Source organism: Aythya fuligula, chromosome 2, assembly GCF_009819795.1.
Source record: "Aythya fuligula isolate bAytFul2 chromosome 2, bAytFul2.pri, whole genome shotgun sequence".
In the NCBI taxonomy this organism is placed as follows: Eukaryota; Metazoa; Chordata; class Aves; order Anseriformes; family Anatidae; genus Aythya; species Aythya fuligula.
In genome coordinates, this window is record NC_045560.1 from 127,854,392 (window position 1) to 127,872,135 (window position 17,744).

Genomic DNA, 17,744 nt, shown 5'->3' on the forward strand with positions numbered 1-17,744 from the left:
GTAAAACTTGAAGGTACAGCAGTATAGTGACATTTCACTCTATAAAGCTGCCAATATTTTAATCCTGCACGTAAATCATTTTCATCAGTTCAATTCCATATCTTAATTTGTATAGCAAACAAAGTACTGGATTGCATTATATTTAATAATTAAGAATGAGATATCAATTTCCATATAATTTAAGTTCCTGAACAAGAAATAGTTAATGTTTTTACCTTCCGTTTATTTTTTTTTTTCTTTACAAAATAAGAATGCTTAAGGATTGGGTCTGATATTCATGCTGTGAGCAACCAAAGTTTCATTATTTACTTTTATAGAACCTTTAGTTTCTCTCCTTAAGTGATGTCTTAGTCAATGATCATGTTGTATTCATTTAGAGTGATGATTGATATGGTAATAGATGCAGTGTGATTGAAAGCAACCTTTGTCAATAGGAAGGCCAAATACTCAAACAGTGTATTGGTTGGAGTTTGCTCATTATTGGAGACCTTTCATAGTCATATTGACTTGCTGTCCAAATGTTGTTACTTACCTGATGCTTTCATTGTTTAAGTGGTATAGACATTGGTATTGAACATTACTTTTCCCAATATTTGTCCTAAAATACACACATGGCTCAATTATCCGCTGAAAATACTTAGGCTTTATTTTCAGGGCATTGAAACAGTATTTGGGGAATAAACAAAAATCTGGCAACAAAATTTGGCAACAGAGAAAAACAGGGCCCTATATTGATGATGTTAATGTTCTTTACCGTGCCTCTCAGCACTCCTTGATTTTAGAATTTATTTATTATAAATGAAGTCTCAACTCAATCTGAATTTAGTAATATTTATAAAAGAAATATTTATAAAAGGTATAAAAGGCAAGTAAACAGCGCTGGGTGTGCAGGGAGTCTACGCTCCACCAATATGCACACACAAATATCAAACTTTCTAAATATACAGAACATTGAACATTGCTTTTACATACTAAACCCGAGTATGCCTATACATATGTACAATCAGAAAAGGTAACAAACAATCCTTTAAGTTCCATGACTTAACAGTCTCCATTTTCTATTCTTTTTCTTGATTACAAACAAGTCTCCATTTTCCATTCCTTTTGAACAATATGTCTCGCTTTAAGTTGTCAAGCAACTCGGCCTTCGGGCCTTATATATCGCTTTCTTCCCAGATCTAAGAAAATCCATCTCCTTTTCAAGGCCAATAGGGTCTGGGTCAAAAGGTACGTCCAGGTCACCAGGGGGCGTAACAGCAAAAGCCTTCGATGGCTGTAGCAGCAGAGGGGCCGATGGAGTAGCAGTCAGATCAGTAAAGGAGCCCGCAGCTCCGTCACTATCTGGCAAACCACACGTTTCTGACTGTGGTCCCACATGGCTCTTTAAGGCCTCAGAGACTGCTTGCCAGGTGCTGAGCAATCCCACGGCAACCTTGTCGTTTTTAGTAGCAGAGTCCCACACTTTGACCTCAATTTGTCCCCATAGTTCAGGATCATAATCTGTCTGATTGTTAATAAGGAGAATAAGCTGTAAGGTCACCAGGGCAGTCTTTGTTCCTAAGGACGTATGATTCCCCATAATGCGCAACTGCTTACTAGCGAGGGGCAGTTGTGTGCGCAGGTCCGCTTCTCTCAGCTTGAGCTTCTTCCCAGTTCCGGTGCGCCTATTTCCAGCGACTTTCAGTATAAGCTTCTCTGAGCGGTTTGCTGAGTTTGGCTGAACCTATCTTCATGAGGCAATCAATGTGCCTGTTCTCGTCCTGGTCTCCGTCCTGCTTGCCTGTTCCTTTTCATTCCTTTTTCCTGCTTCTTTATTGATGACATAACTTCATCATGTTGCCTTTTTTTTTTTCATCTCGAGGACAGGCTCCCCTCTTATACCCTTCTGCCCACAGCAGTTCTTTTCAAAACAACTTTTCATTGGTCAAACAACTTTTCATATATCAGCAACAGCAAACACCCAGAAACTTCCATGCCTTAAGGGCTGGAGAACAAGCAACCTGAGACTGCATGGAGTCTCCTGAATCACCCTTCTTTGTTCCCTCTAATCTCTTTTACATTCCTGATGGCCTCATCGTTTACAGTCTAATGTTATCATTAACCACGGGGTTTGCCGACCCCTGTGGCCACACTCTCAAATCTCCCTCTTCTTTATTATATAATATTCCAGGGTCACAGAAAATACCTATTTACTTAAATTAGTTATTCAGTGTTTTTTTTTTTTGTTGTTGTTTTGTTTTGTTTCATTTAGGTTATTATTTAGTTATTCAAGGTCTTTTCTATTCTACTTTGGAAATACTCTTCTGGACCAGTTTAGGTTAGATGTTAGGAAGAACTTCTTCACTGAAAGGGTTGTGAGGCGCTGGAACAGGCTGCCCAGGGAAGTGGTGGAGTCACCATCCTTGGAAGTCTTCAAAAGACGTTTAGATGTAGAGCTTAGGGATATGGTTTAGTGGAGGGCTGTTAGCGTTAGGTTGGAGGTTGGACTCGATGACCTTGAGGTCTATTCCAACCTAGAAAATTCTGTGATTCTGTAATCATGTATTAGACATACCCAGAAAGTGTGGCCTTCATTTAGATATTAAGGCATTTCAGAAATGTTAGGATATGCACTTCGCTTCCCTCTTCCAATTCATGATACTTTGAAATTTGCCAATACATCAGGCACCATTAACCTCTTCAACACCTACATAGAGAAACAATAAAAAAAAAATAAAAAAAGCAAATGGCAGAAAGGTCTTATGGGACTTTGGAGCTGGATTATGCCTTATGGCTTGGTTCTCTTAGCAGATAGCTAAGATCTTTTAGGTTGGATGTTAGGAAGAACTTCTTTACCGAAAGGGTTGTTAGACATTGGAACAGGCTGCCCAGGGAAGTGGTGGAGTCACCATCCCTGGAAGTCTTTAAAAGAAGTTTAGATGTAGAGCTTAGTGATATGGTTTAGTGGGGACTGTTAGCATTAGGTCAGAGGTTGGACTCGATGATCTTGAGGTCTCTTCCAACCTAGAAATTCTGTGATTCTGTGATCTCACTAGGAGGACAGAGAACAGAGTTACATTATAAGTTAAGCATGAGGTATTTAATATATGATGGACAGCTCTCCCCCTTATTAGACAGGGTAATTACTACATTGAAATAATATTATGAGCATATCCTTGCTTTATTGTCTGTATCTTTCAGAAGATATCTTCCATACTTTCTGGAAAATCAAAATTTTTTTTTTTTTTTTTTGATAAATCCCCTACATGCATTAAAAAAATCTTCAATTATTTCATTTTTTATATTATTATTATTATTATTCCCTCTCTAATCTTAAAAGTGGCTAGTTCTATTGCAGATCTTTCCAAGTCACTGGTGACTTTTGAAAATACACTCTGAAATGAGACTAAAGAACTTCTTCACTGAAAGGGTTGTGAGGCATTGGAACAGGCTGCCCAGGGAAGTGGTGGAGTCACCATCCTTGGAAGTCTTCAAAAGACGTTTAGATGTAGAGCTTAGGGATATGGTTTAGTGGAGGGCTGTTAGCATTAGGTTGGAGGTTGGACTCGATGACCTTGAGGTCTCTTCAACCTAGAAAAATTCTGTGATAAAGATACAAAAGAATTAACCTTTCATATAAGTGTGGTGGTCACTCGGGTGAGCAACCGAGCTCCACCACAACTGCTCTCTCACTCCCTTTCTCCTCAAAAAGGAAGGGAGAGAAAATACAACACAAAGAGCTCAAGGTTTGAGGTGAGAATGGTTTAATTAAAAGGAAAGGGTATGGGGAGAAAAGGAAACAAAAGAAACAAGGCCACGAAGAAGCAGAGAGAAGGAAGAAAAATTATTCTTTACTTCCCATCAACGAGCAATGTTCAGCCATGTCCTGGGAAGCAGGGCCTCAAAATGCATCACAGTTGTTTAGGAGGACAGCCCGCCCTCCGAGAGCCCCCCTTTTATTGCTGAGTGTCACATCAGGTGTTATGGAATATCACTTTGGTTGGTTTAGGTCAGCTGCCCTGGTGATGTCCCCTCCCCATCAATTACCCACCCCCAGCCTGCTGGCTCTGGGGTGCTTGGAAGGAGTCCTGATGCTGTGCCAGCACTATGCAGCAATAGACACAACACTGGAGTGATAGATACCAGCGCTGTTCCAGCTACGAGCGCAGAGCACAGCACTGTGTGGGCTGCTGCAGGGAAAGGTGACTCCATCCCAGACAGACCCAACACAATATGAATGAGGAAAATGGAAAGGGGAAATGGCGGGAACTTTTTTCATGTCACCACATGATAACACTTTCTCTAAGTGAAATACTTTCCCACTTAACTAGAAATATCATTCACAATTTCAATTTTATAAAATGCCACAAGTGATTGTGAGTAGCACTGAATCAAGCTTTGATTACATAGTTTTCAATTAAACAGTAAACACTTGCCATTTTCCAATCTCCTCTGATAGTTCCTTCAGAAAATGTGATGAAAGACTAGTTTTTAAGATTTCCAAGATAAGGATATTGACACAGCAGATGCACTTAATTACTTTAAAGAAAATTGGATAATTTTAATTCTAAGGCACAAGAAAGTATCTAGTCTTGCCATGAAAGCATCTGTATTTGTTTATTGTGCTTTGATCAGCACTGTTTTTCTTCTAAATCCCCCATTACTCAAAGTATCACGAAGCTGTGACTTTTTTAAGTTTGCTAGTACCAACTCTCATCTTTCCTCAGTTTGTTTGTTTTTGTATCTCTGCCTGTATGTAGTTCCTGAACTTGTAACATTAACCATCATCATAGCACAGTTACATTTGAAGACTGTCAATAATATGCAACTAACCTTGGAGCAATTATACCTCTCTACATTAGGACATAAGAATGTTTGTTGTAGTATTTTTTAAAAAAGGATCTTTCTCTTGTGTAAAGGCCGTAATGCTTTTCCTACCATCCCTAGAAAAATGTGCAGGGTCCATTCATTTCTGAACTGAGCAATCTCTTCAAATTGAATATAAACTCCATAAAGAAATATGTGTGGCCTGGTTAGGTTGGATACAAAGGTAAATAATTTATTTCAGAGTTTAGAGAAGCATTGAGCAATGTCACTTTTTTCTTTGTCTTTTTTTTTTTTTTTTTTTTTTTTTTTTTTTTTTGCTACATATGTGAAAAGCTTTGTTCCCTTCTTTGTATTTTTACTTCACTTTTTGTAATGTTACCTTAATTAAAAATAAATAAGAAAATTCAGACCTGCGGATATTTATTAAAAATCTCAGGAGAGAAGCCCTCCAGCTTCTTACAGCATTTAATTTATAGGAATGGAACACTGTGCTGTACTCAGCATATTTATTAAAGAAATACCTACTCCCTTCCAGAAAGGAGCAGTAAGTATAACTTTAGGTGTTTAAAGTGGTTTTGCTCTACCTTCCTTATAATTCTAATGAGGAAAACATTTCCATTTCAAACAGGAAAACAAAATTAATCAACCTCAGATTCAGAGTACTCCTGTCTATAGTTGTATTGTCCTTGGCAGTTAATACGGTGTGCCTTTGTTTTGTCTAGTCTAGTATCAGTTATGTAAACTAATTTTTTTCCATTCATAAAATCAAAAGTTGTCTGAGACTTTAAAAATCCACTACCAGTAACAAAATGGCGTAACTAGTTCTCTGACTCTTGGGCTTTATATGTGGGAGCCAAATTTCCTACTTAGCATCCCCATAATGCTGGAAAAAAAATGCAATATTTGCTACTAATCTATTTTATTTATGCAAATTATGAAAATTTATGCAAACTATCATCATATAGCACCTGAATTCCAATGCATGTCCTGTTTTAAACAAATAGGATAAGTATGGCACCATGTGCTCTGGTCTGTGAGAGGAAACCAGAAAGAGGGGGAACTTTCAGATATTGAAATATAAAGGAGGAAGAGAATACGAACAGCAAAATGTTATGAAAGTCAATTCAGAAATGTAGAAGGGAACCTGAGCTATGCAATTAGAAACAAAAGAGAGTACAATGTCCCTGATGATGGGCACTCAATAGACTGAAATTGCTCACTTTTCTTATGAGGTATATTGGGGCAGATATGATTCTATGCTTCTTGGTCTTCTAACCTGTGAAGCACCAAAACTTTCTAAACTGGAAACCTATCCTAATTAGTGGATTTTTTTTTCTAAAGTTAGGAAAAGGAATAGGAAAACAGAAAAATTCAGAACATACCATCTTTATTTTCTGGTAATATAACCCAGCAAATGCTGTTTTTTAATCATTATTAAGTGCTTTCTATATTGCAGGCCAGCCTGGATCCCAGAAGCCTTTAAGTACCTAGCATTTTTGAGTAACCTCTTCTGGTATAGAGAAAGGACAAAAAAAAAAAAAAAAAAAAAAAAAGTGTTCCCTTGGCATGGATTATACTGTGAGGGAAGTTAACGGGAAACGGCTAGGCTTAAACAAACCAAATCTGCACATCTGCAAATCTGCACATAAGAGCAAAGTTATTTATGTAATTAAGTTATTTAATGAGCGTGGATTGGTACTCCTGCTGGTAAAATGTGAGTAGCCATGAATCAAGAGCAAGAAGAGACTCTAGCTGTAATAGTTTACAATGGGCACTGAGAACACTATGAGGAGTGAGGTTTGAGAAAGCTGTTCAAAATGGAAATGAATTATTATTTTTTGCAAGGAATAGAAAAGAGTGTATCAGATCTGTTTATAGATGTCCCAAAAAAATATAATTATCAATGGAGATAATGCACTACCTTGTGGAACACCCATCATGAGAAGAAACTGATCACTTTATGTACATGAACACTAAGCAAAGGATCTTGGTTTTGTTTGATTTTTTTGTTTGTTTGTTTGTTTTCAAAATTCCCATGCCCTAACGTTTTGTTGATTTTGATTGTTGTTTTTTTTTTCTTTTTTTTTTTCTGTTTTTATCTTATAGCCTGTCATATGACATGTAAAACATATAAAATGAAGCCAAAATTGCTTACTTGCTGCAAATTAAACTGTAAAAGAGCTGCACCTGGCCATCCTAAAGCTATGAATTGAGTCTTCATGGGTGGATGATTTTATTTCAAGTCACTCCTTTTCATTATAATTGCCCCAACTACACACTTCTTTTCAGAGGGCTTAAGACCTGAGTACAGGCAGTGTTGACATAAGTTATATGAATAAGTGTCATGGTGTGGGAGTTACCTCAGATGTGAGATCAGTATTTGTGCAAATGGTATCTCCACCACACAAATAAATACCTGAGTGACATGACTGTCCTAAAAGGATTACAAAAGAATAGGAAATAAAATGTACAGAAACCCACAAAGACAAAAACAGTTCTTCAGAAACACTAAGCTCCAACATGAAACACAACTTCTGAAGTGTGATATTGCACTTTGATGCATATGTCTTTAATGCTTTAATGCATGCAACTTGGAGATGATACACTGTTACTGGAGACTTATCATGACTGATGTGCAATCCATAGCCTTTGCTATGATGAATTGGAATTTGCTGTTATGAATCCAGTGGCAGCAATGAGATGCATCACTACCACTAGCATTCAAAGGCTTATAGATAAAATTACCCTATATTAATACATATATATATATATACAGGACAGAAGCAAATCGTTATCTATTTTGTCCTCTATCACAAAATTCTTATTTGATTCAATGTGTTGTACTGCCTGTGTGTTTTCCAAATTAATCTGCAAAACTAGCACTTAATCTTTATAGCTACACTAAATGTTCATATCACTATGCATTTATATTATTCTAGACTTATTACTATGAGATTTATGCATATTGCATGAAGAAGCTAAGGAAGAGAAGGAGAAACGTGAAGAGAGTTTTTCCTTTGCTTAAAAAGGATTTTAGACATTAAATAACTGAGAACAGTATAAAAGGGGAAAAAAAATAAAGTAAATTGTTGGAGTTGAATTTTTAATTATAAAATGAATATTTATTGGAAAGAGAGCTGGAAACTTTTAAAAAATTGCAGATACAGCTGCTCTGGTTATCCTGTTTGCCATTTAGCTTTAAAACAGAAAGTCTGTCTCTGTTTTATACAATTTTAGGACTACCAAACACTTAAAAATAATGTAAACTTGAGAAGAAACTGTGGACATGGAAACCACAAGGAGCTGTATAGATTTCTAAAATTTTTTAAAACTGTGGTTTAAAATTTTAATGAAAGGGGAAAAAAATTGTTTGTTCGTGATTCTAGAAGTTAAAAATTAATATTACTGTATATTCTTTTTATTTTATTATTTATTTATTTATTTATTTTTACACAGATGTATGTAAACCTCCAGCGAATTTCTGGGCTCCGGCAAATTACCACTGCATGATTGCCTTACATTATTTTTTATTTTTTCCTTAGGTTTGCACAAAGTTCAAAAACAGGACAAGATCTAATCCAGTTTAGCCATTCACAAAGATCTTATTCACACTTGGGCAAAGTACATATGTAATGCACAGGTATATGATGTATTCTAAGAAACAGTCTGGAGAACTTTGAGACTGGGCTTGTTTTGCTATACAGCTTGCAAGCTTTGCACATACTGTCTTTGGTAGAGCATTGTGGATGTTTACAATGGTGCAGGCATATCCAGATAGGCAGCACACAAGGTGAGACATTCATGCATATTGGGAAAAATAAAAGATATTACAACAACATTGTCATGGTTGTAGAGAACAAACATACTAATAGAGATAGAAACATTCAGTATTTTTTATTTTTTTTCCTAATTTGAAAGATGTAATTTACTATGTTATAAAGTATTATGTTAAAAGGGATAAAAAGTAGATAAAAGTCCCCGATTTTAATGTGTTGGTCTTCTTTATCAAAAGCTACAAATTTGGAACAAATGTACAATTCAAAATATTATGATTTTTTAAAATATTTTTGGTTGTTTTTTTTAGTGTCCTTCCTTCCTTCCTTCCTTCCTTCCTTCCTTCCTTCCTTCCTTCCTTCCTTCCTTCTGCATATTCACTGATGTTTCAGTAGTCACCGTTAAATTTGTTTTTGTTTTTTATATCTACACCTTCATACTCATTGTTTCAGATACTGTTCACAAAAGATAGTTCTGATAACAGTAAGAGGACAGTTCTGTACCATCTCCTGTCTAAAGGTCTGAAAATAATTTACCTGCGTTGAACTGGTATTGACTTTCCAAATTGAAGAAGGAACTGAGGAAAATATCAGTTATGCAAATTGCCCAGAATTGTGCCTAAAAGTAGAGGGAATACTTGCAGTTTAATTAAATCAGACATTTAACTACATTCCTCCATGAACAAAACACACATCTATGCAGCTTTTTATCATGTCAGTAAAGTATATCACACCATTCCAGAGACAGTCTTTGTGTAGGCTGCCTCCCTACTGATCTATCTGTACAAAACACTCTGAAAAACTATTACATTTATCAATTCATTACGTATTTTTAAGTATCTTTTTTTCTAGTAGTTTGAGTTTTAAAAGTATCTTCCTGTTCAAGACAGGTAGAAAAAGCCTAACTTTGGCTCTATATGTAATTTTTTTTTTTTTTGGTCTGTCTTTTTTTTTTTTTTTTTTTTTTTAATGTTCTACATAATATTTAAATGTATGTTTACACTACCTGTGTATCTGTTTGTGACATGCTATACCCTGCTTCAACTTTTTTAATTTGTTTGAGCTTGTCTTATCATCAGAGATGTAGTCTGTTATTGATTATATAATTCATTTAGCTGTCCCCAAGATGACAGATCTGCTTATTGTCACAAGAAAGTGATATAATATACTTTGTTTACAAAGGTTGTACAACAGTCAGAAAGTAATGTATAACTACAACAGTTTTATAGATTTTTACATATTACGTGCATTTCATTAACCATTACACCCATCGAGGAATGTATATTTATTAGATAAAAATTGAAATTGACACTAAAATAACTCATAGTTATTGGTTATTCTCATAGAAAAAGAGAAACAGGAAGAACTCAAGAGGTGGATTAACTAAGTACCTTTTTTAAAAATTTCATCAGGTTTGCTAAACTCTCGTATTTAACTCTTTCAACTCTGCTTGAATACACAGGAATTTCCTCCAGCTTTCTGAAGTTTCACTGTGAGGGTATGATTACATATAACCATAGACACATAGATTCTGCTTCCCTGAATGAGCTTCCCACACATATTCAGTGGGTTAAGAAGAGTTTATCTTGATAATCCTGTGCTTTAAAACATAATCCTGCCTCTACTTTGACACTACATTAAAGTAGGCATATTTTAAAGTGACATTACTAAGAAATACTATTCTTTCTTCATGCTCCCCCTTATCCACTTAGAGTCCTGCCCAGAACCTGCCTAACATATTGACTAAAAAAGTAATCATCCTCAACATTCTCTTTTTCAATTGCAGATCTCCAACCATTCACAACTTTTAGTCCAAGTTTGTGGAAATCCATGTACTGTTCAGGGCTCTCAGAAACAGGGTTTACAGGAGACTTGAAGATTTGGATACAGGGGGCAAGAAGAAGGGAGTACTTCAGATCTGAAGGTGTGCTCAGCACCTCACTTACATCCTACTGAAAATGCTGGATGCAGCAGAAACTTTTTCAAATAATTATCAATAATATTAACAATAATAATGAAAATAATAGTAAGAATGATGAACTTTCCACATTTGAAAATTGTTTCTTTCCTGCATATGGGCCTGATGCACATCATTTTGTCAGCTAAATCAAAGTACAATAGCCTTCATTCCATTTAAATACATAGAAAACAAAACAAACAAACAAACAAAAAAGAATTTTATAGGGATTGGTCCAAAAACTCAAACAAATATATTTAATCCATAATTCTCAAAGACATTTCATTGTTTATGTAAACAATATATTCAGAAGTTATTTTTCTTTTTAACAACAACAACAAATACTGTAGAAAATTAGCAAGCTTTATTAACTAGCAAAACTTTTTGAGCTAATCTCCAAGTGCAATGTGATATGTAGATAAAAGAGTTTATAGACATAATAAATGATCAGCAAAAAAATAGTTTATCCTGCAGCAGTAAAAAATGAATACTTAAAAATTAAGAAATTTGGCAATACTTTAGTTCACTTTCTAGGCAAAATTTTTATTGTATGTTATTTATATATTAATTTTACATCATTTGCATTCAACAAATTTGGCCCTGTAATAGCAGTGTGCTATTACAATTCCAAAAATCATGATAATAATGCATTTGCCTCAGTTTAATCAGGAGAATTTTTATTTTTTACTCAAACAAACAAACAAACAAAAACACAGTGAATTTATAAGTATGTACATGTTCATGGATGTCCTGTGCCTTTTATATAATGCATATATAGTGTACCCTAATATGCATATTAACAAAGCATGTAAATAAACATTTTTGTGAATAACAGACACAATTAATGTGTTAATATTTTATCACAAGTTTTTTAGGGTTATTTTTTAACACAAAATGCGAATGTTATTGATTAATATCCTTCTGTAGAATCCTCCAGTAAAATCAAATTATACACGATTCTCAATTAACATATTTGTCATTTTTATAAGATTCATACACTTTATTTGAATAGAAGCAATGATTCACATATAAAGAAAAAAATACATTTTCACAAAAAAGGTACAAATTATTGATAAACACACCTATGTGTGCAGATTGGTTATTTCTCAAAGGTTATTTGGGGTCATAATTGTAAATCTCATTACCTTGCTTGAAGGAGAAGGTCTCTTTCATTATTATGGTGCTGAGGTCCATATCCCTGAAGCTAATTGCAAGGTATTGCTTCAGAGTTCTAATTGTTTGCTATCAAAATAGCTGTGTAAGCTTGATTAACAGTGTTCAGCAACATTCATAATAGTCCAAGCCCTGGTCCTGCATAAAATAGAAACTGGGAAAAAAATCAATAAGATTTAATAAGATCAGGAACAATCACTTTACAATAGTACATCAATCACACAAGTAATAGGTGCAGGATTTGATAGGGTCCTGAACTGCCTGAGAGATTCATAACCAGTACTCGTTAATGATTTGTTCATTTGCATTTTTATCAATCCCAACTACATCTGACAAGCAGAAGGAGCAGTAAGGAAATATGTTTGACTTAAACTCGTCAGGGTGTGCAATTAAAAAAATAACAGATAACAGCAAGATCAGATTAAACTATAGACGTGGAGTGAGTAATGTATTCAGTTTCACTGTGAGATTATAATAATTTACCACACTGTAGTGGCTATTTTCATTCCCATAATCCCTCAGAACATCTGACTATGTCTGAGCAAAAGCACAACAAATATAAATTTTTAAATTCTCCTTGAGCTTCACAAGGTTTCTCTCTTATTGCATTTTCACATAGTGTAATGGCATCGCAATATTTAATATGAAAACATGCATATTGCCTTGTTTTTTATACCCTTTTAAATAAATAAAGCCCTGGGCTTTGCCTTGGGCCAAACCCATATCAAACGCAAAACCAATAATAATGAGATGTCTTGCTGGTGATTATTATTTAGCATTATATACTGTATCTGGCAGATTTTATATCTTTCTAAAGTAATTAAGTTTTGTTTGCTATATTTTTTTTTTTTAATTGTCATAATGGTTAATGAATAAACATCAGATCTCATTTATCCAGTCTTGCTTGTTTTTAATACATTATTCTTTTCTTTAAAATAAGAAGCCCAGAGCAAGCAAAAACTAAAAAAAAATAAAATAATAAAATAAAATAAATAAATAAATACATAAAAAGGAGCTGGCTTTGTGTGTGGATGAGTTATTTGTTATTTAGAGTTGATCTTATGAGAATATCTGCAGAGCATGTTTGTTTGCCTCTTTTTCTTGGATCCTTTTTTGATTAGGGCCTCGTTATAAACTAGATTATAAACATCCCTTTTCTGTGGAGCAGCTTGATCTGTTAGAAATTAGCTATTCTAATTTATAACCAATTAATGTTTCTCTAGTGTCTTCCTGTGTCCTTTCACTACAATTCCTTTTTTCCAAATGAAATCTTAAAATACTATTTCTGGGTTTGTAAAAGTATATTTTGACTTAAAACACATAATACACTTATTGTACATTTTTAGTCAGCTGCCACATTACAAAACTGGAGTGAGGAATTCTAAAGCAGTATATATAACTGTCCTCATCCTCCTGATACTAGGTACATATATTAGTGCAAAGACAAGGTTGTTTTATTGTATGGTTTTAAAGTAGAGATCACAATCCAATGGTTTGATATGGCAAGAACTGGGTTGGGTTTTCTTGTCTTAAAGCAGATCCTTCGACATCAGAGGCTGCAATGGAGGGAACTTCACAGGTTAGGTGACACTACAGTTTTTGAGAGAAAAGAGTGACTTAGCTTAGAGTCTTATCTATGCTGTGATTTTAAGGATATACAACTACTGTCTCAGTCATACGTGTTTCATGGAGAAAGAAACAAAAGGTTGGTGGCTTTGTCAGAAAATTGGCTCAATATCTAACTGGATTTCAGAAATTAGATTCTCTATACTGATATTCTGGGAGTGTGGGAAACTATCAATTAGTGTGTCAATCATGGATTAATAATACAAACCTTTCACTATGATAGTAATTTCAATTTTTTATAACTTTACAAATATATCCTGGGTAATTATACCCACAAGCTATATTATAATCAGAAAAGCAATAAAATAAGGGAAACAATTTGAAATAATAATTCTTGTGAAGAGGATGTTCATTTTTTTCTCTTGTGCTGGCCACGAATAATTCGTGATTTTTACAATATATTTGTTTCAGAAACAGATGTTTCATGCATAAAAACTAGAGACTCTGAATTTCTTAGATATTTTTGGTTTAAAATATAATTTGGCTACTAGGTGAGTGAGAATCAACAGACATGTTATTAATTCCTCTAAGTAGGCTTGATAAAATAGGATCCCTGGATCCCTTGTCATTGCTGCTACAGTCTCCCTTATAAGTTGCTGCTTCCTGACTCATAGATGCCCTACAACATCTTCTAAACTGCTGGAGTCACTAGCTAGAAGTAAGCCTGGGCTGATTTCCATTCAGGTTGAGTCCCAATTTGCAGACTGTAACCAGAGCTAATATGTGTCCCTATTCAACCATGACTATGATGAGGACAGTCACCTCAGAAGGAGGAAGCACAGAGAGATGGAGCCTTTTCAATTTACTGACAGATGTGAGTTAAAATCTTCAGCACCAGACTATGTTCTCTGTTCCTTGATTAAACACATGTTGCACTTTCAGGGACAAACGTTCAATCTTAAATGCTGTGACTTCAATGCAGTCTGTAAACATCTTTAAAGAAACATAAATTTAAAAGGAAATTTCTCAATACCCTGCCTCAGATTCCCCAAATACATGAGAACAAGGCCAGTTACTTTTACATTGTAATTATTTGTTTTCAGATGTATAAGACCTTTTTGAGGGACAAAAACATGACAAGGGATGGACTTTTTTCATGTGGCTGTGGCTGGGCTGCATCTTTTAATAGGATTTCTTTCGTGGGGAAGCCTGAACCATAGAGTCCATTGCAGTCTAATTCCTGGTAACATTGCTCTGGTGTCGCAGCTCAGACCAGATGGATCTTAGATCATCCCAATAGGCAAGTCTGTGCATGAAAGATCCGAGCAAGGAAGAAACGTCTGTAGTGGCCTGGGAGAGAAGAGTTACAAGAAACCAAGACATATGTCACACGTAGGGAACTGGAGGAAGCTGCATAACACTGACACACACTTGCAGTTATGTCCAGTTATTGATAAAATCAAATGTTGTCATTTCTATTTCTATGAATATATCCTCTTGGATACTCAAGAAGCAATAATTAATGTTCTGCTCTCTAAGGGCCAACTCAGGAGACAAATTTCTCTAGAGAAATTTCTCTATCAAACCACTGTACAGAAAGATGGAAAATATAATGAATAAAAATACTCAGAATTTCAAGGAAATTGGAGGACAAACAGAAACTTCACATAATTTATTATGGAGTAGACCTATCAGATAAATTTACAAATTGTATTAAAAAACATGAAAACAAGTAACTAATTTTTCTGATAAGTCTAATAAAAAGTGGTAGCTTCCACTATCTCTGTATTTTAGTTATTATTTATTTTTATTTTGTTGTTGTTTTTGTTTTGTTTTGTTTTCATTCAACAAGGGCTGTTATTTTCCTCTATCTTGTAATGAATCATAGATCTAAAAATATTATATAACAAAGCTTATGCTTATGCTCGAAAAATACACCAGAGTGCAGCTCTTAGAAGCAACTTTTCCAGTCTCTTTTCAAAGTGTTGTTAAGAAGTGATTTAATGCTTTTATATGTGACATATTCTAGAGTTTGTGGGTGTTTAAATGTCTAACAGCACTATACTCCTGTTTCTTTGTAGAAATAAGTGATTATGGAAAGCTGTTATATATTCAGGGTTAACAAGAAGGAAAATACTCCAATAAGTTGATCTTCCACAGGAGGTACAACATGAAGGCAAGATTTAATTCTGGGCAAAAACTGCTGGTCTGTAAAGACATTAACAATTTCCACACACAAAGGAGAGAGAGAAAAGAATGATTTCAGCATATGGCACTGATTTGTACAGTAAAGGAACACAAAAAAGTGTTATGACCTAATGCAGACAACTGATCCTGTACATTGATTGTGATTCCCACAGACACGGCAAATGACAATCAGGGTTACTGCCAGTGACAAAGTAGAATTGCAGACAAAGGTAATAAATAAATAATAAATAAATAAATAGATAAATAAAACCATGATTGTGAAATTCCAATGTTTAGCATGAGTTGGCATGTCTGGTTTTAAAAACAAAATAAAAATAATGCGAACACTTAAGAGTGGTTTTTAGATAATACTGATACCATGCAGGACTTGAAGCCAGGTCTGAGCAAACTCCAGTTAGAAGGCTGTATGTTTGACTTCTATTATTTCAGGCTTTTACTCTAGAATACTTCAAATATATGCTTATGCTTTTTTTTTTTTTTTTTTTTTTCTTTTTTTTTTTTTTTTTTTTTTCTTTTTAAGTATTGTCACCATGTTGTCATTTTTTGTCATGTGTATTACTCCAGAAGGATTTGATGTCTGGAGTGATTGCATAAATCAACTCAACTATGTCACTACTTATAAGTTTGCAATGTGTTAACTCTCTTCATAATTTACATAATGTTAAATAATATACCTTCTTGTTCTCTTACCCTTACATTAATGTGATTAGAATCAGTAGAAGCGCTGTAATTTTCTTGTAAGGTGTGCTTTTCACCTACGCTTGCTTATTAGAAGTATCATTTCTAAAACTAGCAACTTTGATCAGTTGAGCTGTCAAAAATATTTTTTTCAAGAACAAAAATATATTATAAAATATATTATTGTTTCTACTTAGTATTCCCATTACAGTAAACAAACATCAGAAAATTGTTGCTTTTTCCTTTTCTATTTCCATGCTTATATCTAACTGTAAGGAACAGTGGAATACATCTTCTGATATGCAATTAAATTGATGGATGGTTAATTGAGTCAGTATGGCATACCATATGTGTATTCCTGACCTGAATGTCACTGGTCAGATTAAGGCTTCACACATTTGGCCAAAGAACATATGCTGTTATTGAGAATGTGGCTGTAGAGAGGATAGGGATTTTAGGCCAAGGAAAAAAATCATCATAACTGGCTTTGCTCTTTTGTTGTCAGGGCACTGGCTGCTTAGGAGTCTAGCTGTAAAGAACTTTAAAAATAATTAAAGTTATTAATTAAAAGCTTACTTAGCAGCCATTAACTTTAGCAGGATCTTTATTTGATAACTCTTATTGTATGACATATTTTCATCACAGTGTTTATGCCTTTGCACATCAAAAATCTTGCTGGACTTTATTTTGTCTTTAGTTATGCTTTTTGTTTTGTTTTAGTTTTTTTCAAATGCTCATCTTTTTTAAACAACTATTTTTTCTTATTGGTAGGCATGATACATAAGCAATAAAGTAACAGAAGGAGGGGAGCTCATATATTTAATGACATTGACACATAGACATCAAAACACATACACACTCAGAAATATGCATGTATATATAATTACATCACAATTGCAAATAATGGGTATTTTTAGAAGTGCCTTGCTAAAACATTGTTTTCACAATGATTAGTCCTAGTTTTTGGCAGATTTAATATTTCTGTTTTATCTTATTTATCTAAATAGTATTAATGACATTCTATTTTTTTGTCAGCTATTTTGCATATTTTTCTTCTAAACCAGTTATCATGGAAGCTATTTTAGCTGCACAAATGTTTTAAAGTAAATTATGTTATTTTACAAAATTATTACAGTAGAACATACATCTGAGCAATAATGTTTTATCTTCGACATTGCTTTGATGACTCATCCATTTTGACAGGTAACTGTCTGCTTTAAAGCTATTTAGTTTGCATCAACACCGAGATAAAATGAGACTTGAACAATGTGTACTATAGAAGCAAAAATATACTGTCATTATATGGTTAGAAAAACAAAAATTTGTAATGGGAAAAACAGCTAATAGAGAAATATCTTTCTTTTTTCAGTCATTGTTTATTGTAGCAAACTTGTGTATCCTTTGTCCACTGACTTAACCTAGAAAAAGAGTAGTACTGCCTCTGCTGAATAATTTGTTACTGCCACATTGAGGAAGATTATGGTAATGTACATATATTAAAAAAATAAATAAAATAACAACAATGGAAGAGTCCTGTAATTGTGAACTAAATTCAAGGAGGCTGCTCTGAGCAAGAGGACTAA